The sequence below is a fragment of the Salvelinus namaycush genome, unplaced genomic scaffold (assembly GCF_016432855.1).
Source record: "Salvelinus namaycush isolate Seneca unplaced genomic scaffold, SaNama_1.0 Scaffold897, whole genome shotgun sequence".
Lineage (NCBI taxonomy): Eukaryota > Metazoa > Chordata > Actinopteri > Salmoniformes > Salmonidae > Salvelinus > Salvelinus namaycush.
In genome coordinates, this window is record NW_024061638.1 from 62,496 (window position 1) to 74,577 (window position 12,082).

The 12,082-nt window shown below is 41.4% G+C and overlaps 1 long non-coding RNA gene and 1 pseudogene across 1 annotated transcript; both read right to left on the bottom strand.

Annotated features, from left to right (window-relative positions):
* Nucleotides 1-324: 324 nt before the first annotated feature.
* LOC120043308 lies at nt 325-2,795 on the bottom strand (annotated as a pseudogene).
* An 8,023-nt stretch (nt 2,796-10,818) lies between these two features.
* Nucleotides 10,819-11,862, bottom strand: LOC120043307. The gene is made up of 3 exons (XR_005476400.1): nt 11,825-11,862; nt 11,288-11,593; nt 10,819-10,866 (listed from the first exon to the last, which is right to left on the bottom strand). It is a non-coding gene; the product is annotated as an uncharacterized LOC120043307 (long non-coding RNA).
* Between the last annotated feature and the right edge of the window lie 220 nt (nt 11,863-12,082).

The following is a 12,082-nucleotide window of genomic DNA, read 5'->3' on the forward strand; positions in this document are numbered from 1 at the left end:
AGGGTTGTTCCTGTTGGGTAGCAACTTTACCAACTTGTTGTTGTTGTTGTTGTCATGGTTGTTCCTGTTGGGTAGCAACTTCACCAGCTTGTTGTTGTTGTTGTTGTCATGTTTGTTCCTGTTGGGTAGCAACTTCATCAGCTTGTTGTTGTTGTTGTTGTCATGTTTGTTCCTGTTGGGTAGCAACTTCACCAGCTTGTTGTTGTTGTTGTCAGGGTTGTTCCTGTTGGGTAGCAACTTCACCAGCTTGTTGTTGTTGTTATTCTGAAGCATCTTGTGTGATGTAGGTCTTGAGGGTCGAGGGTGAGAGAAGATGGATTCTATTCATATGCTGTCCAGCTTCTGAAGAACGTATGGTGCTAGAATGGAGAGGAGATCAGTAAACAACAGAACGTATGGTGCTAGAATGGAGAGGAGATCAGTAAACAACAGAACGTATGGTGCTAGAATGGAGAGGAGATCAGTAAACAACAGAACGTATGGTGCTAGAATGGAGAGGAGATCAGTAAACAACAGAACGTATGGTGCTAGAATGGAGAGGAGATCAGTAAACAACAGAACGTATGGTGCTAGAATGGAGAGGAGATCAGTAAACAACATATTTCGATTCTCTTCACAACTAGACAGTACATTTGACTCATGTTGGTTCCATGAAGAACCCTCTTAAATGGAACCCAAAAGGGTTCTACCTGGAACTAAAAGGGTTCTTCAAAGGGTTCTCCTATGGGGACAGTGGAAGAATCCTTCTAGGTTCTAGATAGCACCTTTTATTTAAGAGTGTAGATATATTCAAATCCCCGAGCTGCCCCTGAACAAGGCAGTTAACCCACTGTTCCTAGACCGTCATTGAAAATTAGAATTTGTTCTTAACTGACTTGCCTAGTTAAATAAAGGTTAAAACATAAATAAAACAACTAGACAGTTAAATTACATTTGACCTTAAAGTAAAATCCTAATTGTATATATACTTACCTATATAGACACACTTCCCATGGTTTGACAGAAACAAACTAGCTATAAAGACTATTTTCCTGACTGTCTCTACTGATGGCCTCTAACAGCAGAATAAAATCAGTGGGATATTTAACCAGCACTGAAACAGAGTAGGTTGCTAGTTGACTTTGTGTTGGAAATTGTTTCAATGCTGCCGTCTACAGATCTAATGTATTGTAATACCACATGTACCAATACAGTAGAATTGACAGGGACACTGTGTAATGATACAATGACCCTCCGTCCAATGTTCTGCTGCTGTTGTGCAACATTGTGACACCACTGACATGTTTACAGGTTGCCATGCCGACGAAAGAGAAGGTGTTTTCATTCTGTAATAAGGCCTTCACTTCAGTCTGGATGGCTGGTTGACTGCAGACAGGTTACACAGTATCAGCGTAGGTGTTAGGCTGTTTCTGCTCTCCTCCCAACTACTAATGGAATTGTCCTGCCAATGCAACGTATGAAAATGTATCCACTCACTACTGTAAGTCTCTCTGGATAAGAGCGTCTGCTAAATGACTCACATGTTCAATGCAATGTTCAGTTTGACAATATCAATGGAATAGACCAAAGCAGAGCCATGTATTTAGACATGAATACATGACTCTGGGCAAAAACACAAACAGATCTGGGACCTGCCAGGCTACACAGTTGACATCATAGGGAAACCCGACTAGCTTCTGGTCCAATACTTACTGACTCGGAGCAGGGCGACATGGAGGAGAAAGTTCCTGACCGAAGACACCACATCTTCATCTCTTCCGGGTCCATCTTCGGCCCGAGTCCCTCCATTTTCAGCATCTTTAGTTAATTATCTGGCGGTGATGTGATCTGATTAGCGTCTGTCTGTCAACCAATAGCCTACTATGCTGTGTTATTAGCTAGAGCTAGACAGTCCGAGTACACTACATCCTGAATGGCCACGAAGATGTGTGTCTGAAATGCACCTTTAAGTTCAGTTGGAGCTGAAACGACGGACAGATATCTCGATTGGGGATAATGTTAATATTTAGCTACGTTATTAGCTGTTATGTGTTTTGTTTTGCACGCAGGGTATGGCTAAATGGGGTGTGTAGAAATACAGCTAAACCTAGGGTATGGCTAAATGGGATGTGTAGAAATACAGCTAAACCTAGGGTATGGCTAAATGGGATGTGTAGAAATACAGCTAAACCTAGGGTATGGCTAAATGGGGTGTGTAGAAATACAGCTAAACCTAGGGTATGGCTAAATGGGGTGTGTAGAAATACAGCTAAACCTAGGGTATGGCTAAATGGGGTGTAGAATCCCTCCACCAGTTGAAGCTAATTTACTAATTTACTGTACTATAAACTCTAAAGTACTATTTGGAGAACAGCAAAAACTAACAGAAATGACCCCACACATTAACTATTTAACTGTACTAGAATGCTTAAAAGGTCACAATATGTTTTATATTGGTTATCGGTATGGTTTCTTTTTGGCAAGGAAAATATTGGATATCTGTATCGGCCAAAAATGTAATATCGGTGCATCCCTAATAATAAGGTTGGTAACAAGATGGAACATCGTTGTGGAAATCTGTTGCAGCTCAAGTCGACTACAAAATCCACAATGCAATGCTCTCTGCGTGGGGCTGGCTGGTAGCTAAACGTATCTACACACAATAATACCAAAGACAATATCAGCATGCGAAGTAGCTAACTAGCTGTTCACCTAAACAAACTGCACTATCAATTTAGGAGTCTACAATCTCACCATATTCAACCTGCAGATCGATGTGTCTCACAGAGTGGAATCTAACATTCACAACTTCAGAATTAATTTTGCGTAGATGGAAAACGTTGCCTTTTCTATGTCAATATGCGGTGCGGTGCATTCTGGGTGATTGTGGGACAAGGAGAGCGCTCTTTCAAAGTTTGAATGGGAGTCTATTGGGCTCTAGATTAAAAACCCAACATTGCATGAATTTTGTCAAAAAGAAGTACAACATTACAGATATTTTCGGAGATGTGAGATAATTAACTTGCTATCTGTAGTATCGTATAGCTTTGGGATCGTGACAGTACGTACTTTTGATGAAAATAGGCAGTTTCTCGACATGAAGTACACTGACTGAGAAGGGATTACGTTACGATTGGTTTAGCAACCGCGTGACGCGGCATGACAACGTGAACGTGATTGGTCGACAGTCCGCTGGGTGGGGCGTTATACAGGCACGCAGATCTTTAGAAATTGGAGGCTCATTTGTAAATTGAAAAACGTTGCCGACCCCCTGCTATAATGTATATGAAGTCACCTGTCATGTTTTGCACGCTTTGTACAAAATAATAAAATGCAGTACTACAGGATATTTCTTAACGTAGTTCTTTATTAGCTAGCTACAACTGGCATGTTCACGTATCTCCAACCATGATCAACTGACCATGACCTAACCATCTGTGTGGTCTTAACCAATCATTGCACAGTATGATACGGCGGTAAAATGCATCCAATTACAATTCAGTATGTTTAGACATATGAATATTACATTTTGCTCATCAAAAGTGTAACAACGTGAAACTGTAGATCTCAAAGCCTCAGTTCCGGAGAGTAGTGGGTGAAACCATTCACCTCAGGAAAAGGGGTGATGTAAATACAGTTTCCTTTCATTGTGTGTTACTGAATTCATAAAAAATATTTACTGCCATTGTAGTAAGGTTGGTAATACGAGAGGTCTTCGGACTTACCATTTTTGTATTATTTTCTTTGAAAGAACAACTAGTGTGTTTTGAGTGCTTCTCCCCTATTTGGGAAGTTGGTCTGCCCGCTCCTCAGTCTGAGAGATATTCTGAGAGCAGGTTCGAGTCCTCTTCCTCTGTACATAAACACTGTTTAAAACTGTATAACACAATAGTGTTTTTGGAAAACTGGTTCATATATCCTAAAGGCAATAGCGAATGTGACTATGTATATATTTATTTTGCCGTTCATGAATTGAAGACCTATTTCAGCCAGTTAACCAAGTTTTTGCTGTCTTAGCTAGCCGTGTTAATGACGAGCTAACTAGCACCGTTGGTCTCTGCACTACAATGTCACGCCAGCTATTGCCAGCAGGTGATTTACTAGCAGGTGACTTATTGAAATATTAAGTGAATGTTTATTTTCTAACTACCTTTAAAGGTTTTTATAAAAGGGTTGTACTTGTGCTCTGTATTTATGGATTAATATCACTTCACATTGAGGGTATGTATCAATAACGTTACTGTTGCTCCTATCTAACAGATATCTTGTGTCCTACCTAACCATGTATCACTACTGTTGCTCCTATCTAACAGATATCTTGTGTCCTACCTAACCATGTATCACTACTGTTGCTCCTATCTAACAGATATCTTGTGTCCTACCTAACCATGTATCACTACTGTTGCTCCTATCTAACAGATATCTTGTGTCCTACCTAACCATGTGTCACTACTGTTGCTCCTATCTAACAGATATATTGTGTCCTACCTAACCATGTATCACTACTGTTGCTCCTATCTAACAGATATCTTGAGTCCTACCTAACCATGTATCACTACTGTTGCTACTATCTAACAGATATCTTGTGTCCTACCTAACCATGTATCACTACTGTTGCTCCTATCTAACAGATATCTTGTGTCCTACCTAACCATGTATCACTACTGTTGCTCCTATCTAACAGATATCTTGTGTGCTACCTAACCATGTAACACTACTGTTGCTCCTATCTAACAGATATCTTGTGTCCTACCTAACCAGTGAACGTGTGGCTGTGACCGTCCTGTCAGTGCCTGTCATCACTGTTTGATTTATTTTACTGCAGGTATACTTTTCTGTATTTTTTGTTATTTTCTAAACACATCGCATGTATACTATACAATCACTTTGTGGATTCAGTCTGAGAGCAGTGAACATGTGACTGTCCTGTCAATGCCTGTCATCACTGTTTGATATCTTTTACTGCAGATAAAAACTGAGTCAACCTGAAGTGTGGGTGTCCGTGTGCCTTTCTTCTGGGGGGCTATGTGAAGTTGGTTACACCAGGTGCCTGTACTACAGAAACACTGCTAATCCAACAATAGTGCTAGGTGCCTGTACTATATAAACACTGCTAATCCAACAATAGTGCTAGGTGCCTGTACTACAGAAACACTACTAATCCAACAATAGTGCTAGGTGCCTGTACTACAGAAACACTGCTAATCCAACAATAGTGCTAGGTGCCTGTACTACAGAAACACTGCTAATCCAACAATAGTGCTAGGTGCCTGTACTAGATAAACACTGCTAATCCAACAATAGTGCTAGGTGCCTGTACTACAGAAACACTGCTAATCCAACAATAGTGTTAGGTGCCTGTACTACAGAAACACTGCTAATCCAACAATAGTGCTAGGTGCCTGTACTACAGAAACACTGCTAATCCAACAATAGTGTTAGGTGCCTGTACTACAGAAACACTGCTAATCCAACAATAGTACTAGGTGCCTGTACTATAGAAACACTGCTAATCCAACAATAGTGCTAGGTGCCTGTACTATAGAAACACTGCTAATCCAACAATAGTGCTAGGTGCCTGTACTACAGAAACACTGCTAATCCAACAATAGTGCTAGGTGCCTGTACTAGATAAACACTGCTAATCCAACAATAGTGCTAGGTGCCTGTACTACAGAAACACTGCTAATCCAACAATAGTGCTAGGTGCCTGTACTACAGAAACACTGCTAGGTGCCTGCACACTTGAATTAAAGGGGAACTACTCTCAATTTTTTTTCCCAAACCTCAATTGTGGTCTCCTGATGTGGTTTAAGCATTGTTATGGACTTAGAACATACAATTGTATTGGTTTTCTGTTTAAAAAAGTCCGACTTTGAGAACAAAAACCTGGGGGGAAAATGAGAGAAATTTTGAAACCTGTGAATTTCTGACTCAGTTTCTCTGTTTCAATAATAGTAATACTATTATCCTACTGAACAGTACAGCTTGGGTTGGTCTACTATTATCCTACTGAACAGTACAGCTTGGGTTGGTCTACTATTATCCTACTGAACAGTACAGCTTGGGTTAGTCTACTATTATCCTACTGAACAGAACAGCTTGGGTTGGTCTACTATTATCCTACTGACCAGTACAGCTTGGGTTGGTCTACTATTATCCTACTGAACAGTACAGCTTGGGTTGGTCTACTATTATCCTACTGAACAGTACAGCTTGGGTTGGTCTACTATTATCCTACTGAACAGTACAGCTTGGGTTGGTCTACTATTATCCTACTGAACAGTACAGCTTGGGTTGGTCTACTATTATCCTACTGAACAGTACAGCTTGGGTTGGCCTACTATTATCCTACTGAACAGTACAGCTTGGGTTAGTCTACTATTATCCTACTGAACAGAACAGCTTGGGTTGGTCTACTATTATCCTACTGACCAGTACAGCTTGGGTTGGTCTACTATTATCCTACTGAACAGTACAGCTTGGGTTGGTCTACTATTATCCTACTGAACAGTACAGCTTGGGTTGGTCTACTATTATCCTACTGAACAGTACAGCTTGGGTTGGTCTACTATTATCCTACTGAACAGTACAGCTTGGGTTGGTCTACTATTATCCTACTGAACAGTACAGCTTGGGTTGGCCTACTATTATCCTACTGACCAGTACAGCTTGGGTTGGTCTACTATTATCCTACTGAACAGTACAGCTTGGGTTGGCCTACTATTATCCTACTGAACAGTACAGCTTGGGTTGGTCTACTATTATCCTACTGAACAGTACAGCTTGGGTTGGTCTACTATTATCATACTGAACAGTACAGCTTGGGTTGGTCTACTATTATCCTACTGAACAGTACAGCTTGGGTTAGTCTACTATTATCCTACTGAACAGTACAGCTTGGGTTGGTCTATTATTATCATACTGAACAGTACAGCTTGGGTTGGTCTACTATTATCCTACTGAACAGTACAGCTTGGGTTGGTCTACTATTATCCTACTATTATCCTGCTGAACAGTACAGCTTGGGTTGGTCTACTATTATCCTACTGAACAGTACAGCTTGGGTTGGTCTACTATTATCCTACTGACCAGTACAGCTTGGGTTGGTCTACTATTATCCTACTGAACAGTACAGTTTGGTTGGTCTACTGTTATCCTACTGAACAGAACAGCTTGGGTTGGTCTACTATTATCCTACTGAACAATACAGCTTGGGTTGGTCTACTATTATCCTACTGAACAGTACAGCTTGGGTTGGTCTACTATTATCCTACTGACCAGTACAGCTTGGGTTGGTCTACTATTATCCTACTGAACAGTACAGTTTGGTTGGTCTACTGTTATCCTACTGAACAGAACAGCTTGGGTTGGTCTACTATTATCCTACTGAACAATACAGCTTGGGTTGGTCTACTATTATCCTACTGAACAATACAGCTTGGGTTGGTCTACTATTATCCTACTGAACAGTACAGCTTGGGTTGGTCTACTATTATCCTACTGAACAATACAGCTTGGATTGGCCTGTAACAAGTAATTAAAGAGTAAAAAGTAATTAAAGAGCAGCAGTAAAATAACAATAGCAAGACTATATACAGGTGGGTGCCTGGCTCTCAAGAGAAGACAGGCTATGTGCACACAGCCCACAAAATGAGGTGGAAACTGAGATGCACTTCCTAACCTCCTGCCAAATGTATGACCAGTTAATTCATACTGTATGTTGTAATCTGTCCAAGAGGGGAATCACACAGACTGATCTCAGTTAATTCATACTGTATGTTGTAGTCTGTCCAAGAGGGGAATCACACAAGACTGACAGCCTGTCATTTTATTAAAAGCATTCAGTTGATTACATGGCAGTTTAGAGAGAAACATCATAACAATAATCTACTTCATAATCAATAATCAATATCATAACATTTATAATCAATAACATCATGAGGTAAACAACAACAACAAACCCCTTTATTAAAAAATGTTTCAAAACACAAAGAATGAACAGATGATTATAATAATACATGAATTAATAATGGAGACACTTCAAGATAAAGAATCTAAGAGACACTAAATAAGATAAAGAATCCTAAGAGACACTAAATAAGATAAAGAATCTAAGAAACACTAAATAAGATAAAGAATCTAAGGGACACTAAATAAGATAAAGAATCTAAGAGACACTAAATAAGATAAAGAATCTAAGAGACACTAAATAAGATAAAGAATCTAAGAGACACTAAATAAGATAAAGAATCTAAGAGACACTAAATAAGATTAAGAGACACTAAATAAGATAAAGAATCTAATAGACACTAAATAAGATAAAGAATCTGAGAGACACTAAATAAGATAAAGAATCTAAGAGACACTAACTAAGATAAAGAATCTAATAGACACCAAATAAGATAAAGACAAAGACTAAAGACATTAAGACAAAAGCAAAAAGCAATACAGTCTGGAACACAAGTCAGATGTAATTGAGCTACTCTCTTCAAATAATTAAAACCCCATGTTACCCAAAACCCCATGTTACCCAAAACCCCATGTTACCCAAACCCCATGTTACCCAAAACCCCATGTTACCAAAACCCCATGTTACCCAAAACCCCATGTTACCCAAAACCCCATGTTACCCAAAACCCCCATGTTACCTTGAACCCCATGTTACCCAAAACCCCACGTTACCCAAACCCCATGTTACCCAGAACCCCATGTTACCCTGGTGGTAAAAACCAAACTAAAAAGAATAATGGTGGTTGCAGTCACTCCTTTTAGATTTCTTCCAAGGTTCTAGAAAGATAAACTAATTCTGAACTTGTTATTAAAATTAGAACCACTTCAGGTTTGTCACCACATTTTAAACACCAGTCCACTGCTGACCATCGATTTAAAACACAAAACTGACCTAAGATCAGCATGTAGGGTCAGCTTCATTCTACTCCTACTCCGTCCCCTGGGCTGCTCTCTCCTCTCCCGTTCCAGCTTCAGCTCTGGAGCTCAGAGAGACCATCTCCACGGCATTGACATCAAGATCCATGCTGCTCACCCTGTTCACTCTCTTCTGCCTCCTGGTGGGCTAGGGAGACACAGCACCAACAGTCAGACATTTACTCTCTAGTATCTCCATTCTCTCTCCCTCCCTCCCTCTCCCCCTCACCCTCACTCTCTAGTTTAAATGACTTGTAACGTCTGAGTAAATGTCTTTACCTTGTAGTACAGGTAGGAGGTGGTGATGGTTGTTAGTAGGAGCAGCAGCACTACAACGTGTCTGATGATGAATGCTGGCAGAGGAGAGGCTGCCAACAGAAACACCTTTGATGAGGGGACTGATTATCATCACATAGATCTGTGGCAAATCTGTCAATGACAAAGTTATAAGTCTGGTTCATGTTCAGTTACCTGTGATGGTGAGGGAGAGGAGCTCACTCTCAGAGGAGAAGTTATGAGAGAAAACATAATTGTCATAAACACAGCTGTAGTTCCCTTGGTGGGAGTCATCTGCAGCAGGGAAGAGGAAGGCAGCAGAGTGATTGACAGCTGGCTGGGTCTGTGTTCTGTTGGAGCCTGTGAACGTGAGGAGGAAGGAGCCTCCTGGGTACTGTGGCTGAGTGGAGCAGGTGATGGTGAAGCTGTAGCCCCTGAACACCTCGGGCCCCTGGTGGCCCCTGGAGACCCCTCCCATTGAGTCAGTCAGGGAGATATCAGGCTGGACCAGGAGATCTGTAACAATAAAAGAGAAGAAGAAAAACCTCTTCAACTAGTTTCCTATAGATATGACAATAACATCAGCATGTAACAGTGCCAGCCACCCTCCCTCACAGGGCAACATGAGTAGTGGGCCTACAGTCACTAAGACAACATATGTTGATATCAGGCTTAAGCAGGACATCTGGAACAAGAGGAGAGAAAAAGAAAACGTAGCTCCTCAACTACTTTCCTCATTTAGATATGACAATAACATGACATGTGACAGTGGTAGTGAGTAGAGACGTTCACTGAGATAACACTCAAATACAAAAGCATTCTGGGATATTTAAATTGTATTTCATTCCTACTTGACTGAGTGATCTATTTTGCAAAGCAGACTGACAAGCTAAACAGTCATCATGAGAGGTGCAGAGGAAGTTGTATGAATGAAGGAAATCAGTTGAATATAATTATAATATGTTGTTATTACCTGAGCAGATCACTGTGAGTCCAGGAGAGAGATCATACATTCTGGAACACTCCCTCAGTGAAGGCTCAGACCCAGAACAGTAAACTAAAAACCCTCCAGTGGTGTTTCCAGGTGGTACTGAAACAGTGGAGCCACAACCCATCTGTCTACACACTACTGCAGCTACATCCTCCTGGTCCCAGTCTTGAGTTCCCACAGTCCTCCACTCTCCCTGGTCGTACCACTCCACTCCACCAGCACAGCGACTGCCTCCTCCCACCAGCCTCACATCATCAGGCTCTGAGAAAAGAAAAGAGAGAGACAGTAATCTTACTATTTTCTCACTAAAACACACCTATATTGTCTCTCATATTCTTCACTCCAGGTGAGAAACAATGTTGATTGAGTGACAAACTGTTCCTTACCTGAGCAGGTGAGTCCAACAGCATTACCAGGTAGGCAGGTGTTGTGTTTTCTGTCTGAGGTGTCACAGTCCAGGAGAAGGGACTCATTGCCTTTACACTGGAACTCTTTATCCCAGGTCTGACCCTCACCTCCTCCATAGAGCCCCCCCTGTAGAGCTGCAGGAGCCCCACAGCCAAGCTCCCCACAGACTACCTCTGCATCCTGCCGGTCAAAGTCAGCTTCACACACTGAGGCCCAGGACTGATAGGACTTCACCTCCACTCTCCCAGAGCAGAGACCAGCTCCATCCACAAGCCGCACAGACTCTGGAGAAAAAGAGTTGGTTGAACATTCAATCAGTTTTGTTGATGACACTGTCGAGGACTAAACACAAATATGTTGGATAAAAGATTGTAGTTTGCTATGTTTGATACTGTAAGAGGTAGAAATGGGTTCTTAGTCACTCAGGATCGGGTTGGGAATAATGCAGGCAGGAGACAGGAATAAGTTCACTTCACTTTATAGAAAATAAACAGCTGGACATCCATCAGGCAGCTTCACTTCAGTACCATCTGAACTACAATGATCTGCCCATGAACATCTCCCATAAACCAATATGACAAACACAAATATAATGTTTAAATACATCTGACATCTCTCCCTCTATTTAAATGAAATAAAAACACATGATACATGGTAATATTGTATAATGTACAAATAAATCTCTCAATATGACCAGTCTCTTACCTGAACAGGTCACATGACGATAATATCCACCATTACAGACACCACGTCCTATGACGTCACACTGTCTAACAGACGACTCATGTCCATAGCAACCATCCAGTCTGACTCCTCTTCTTCCATCTTCAAACAGAGGTCCTCTAGATTCAGCTACAGGATTCCCACAGTCCAGCTGTCTACACACAATCTTAGCCGCTCTCATCATGCTCCACCACCCAGAACATGCACCCAACCACTCTCCTCTGTTGAAGACTTCCACTGTCCCAGAACAGGAAGTGGTCTCATCCACCAGTCTGACTGAGTATTCAGCTGTAAACAGCAGAGAGGAAAACACAGTGGTGAGGACAGATGATGACAGTGATTCTGTTATTCTAACAGCAGTAATGCTTTGTGGTTGACAAGTATTGGTAGTTCCATAAAACAGTACTTGTTATTGGGTTTTAGAATGGTTTGTATGGACACATGAATTTCTCCATGTGGGATAATAAAGTTGACTAATATTGAACTGCTATAATCACTGTAGATTTATACTCTACCTACCTAGTGGACGGACGCTTTGAGCCTGGAGATCTGAGGAGACAGAGAGAAACAAAGGAGAAAGGGAGGAGTCAGAGGAAGAGAGAGACAGAGGAGAAAGGGAGGAGTCAGAGGAAGAGAGAGACAGAGGAGAAAGGGAGGAGTCAGAGGAAGAGAGAGACAGAGGAGAAAGGGAGGAGTCAGAGGAAGAGAGAGACAGAGGAGAAAGGGAGGAGTCAGAGGAAGAGAGAGACAGAGGAGAAAGGGAGGAGTCAGAGGAAG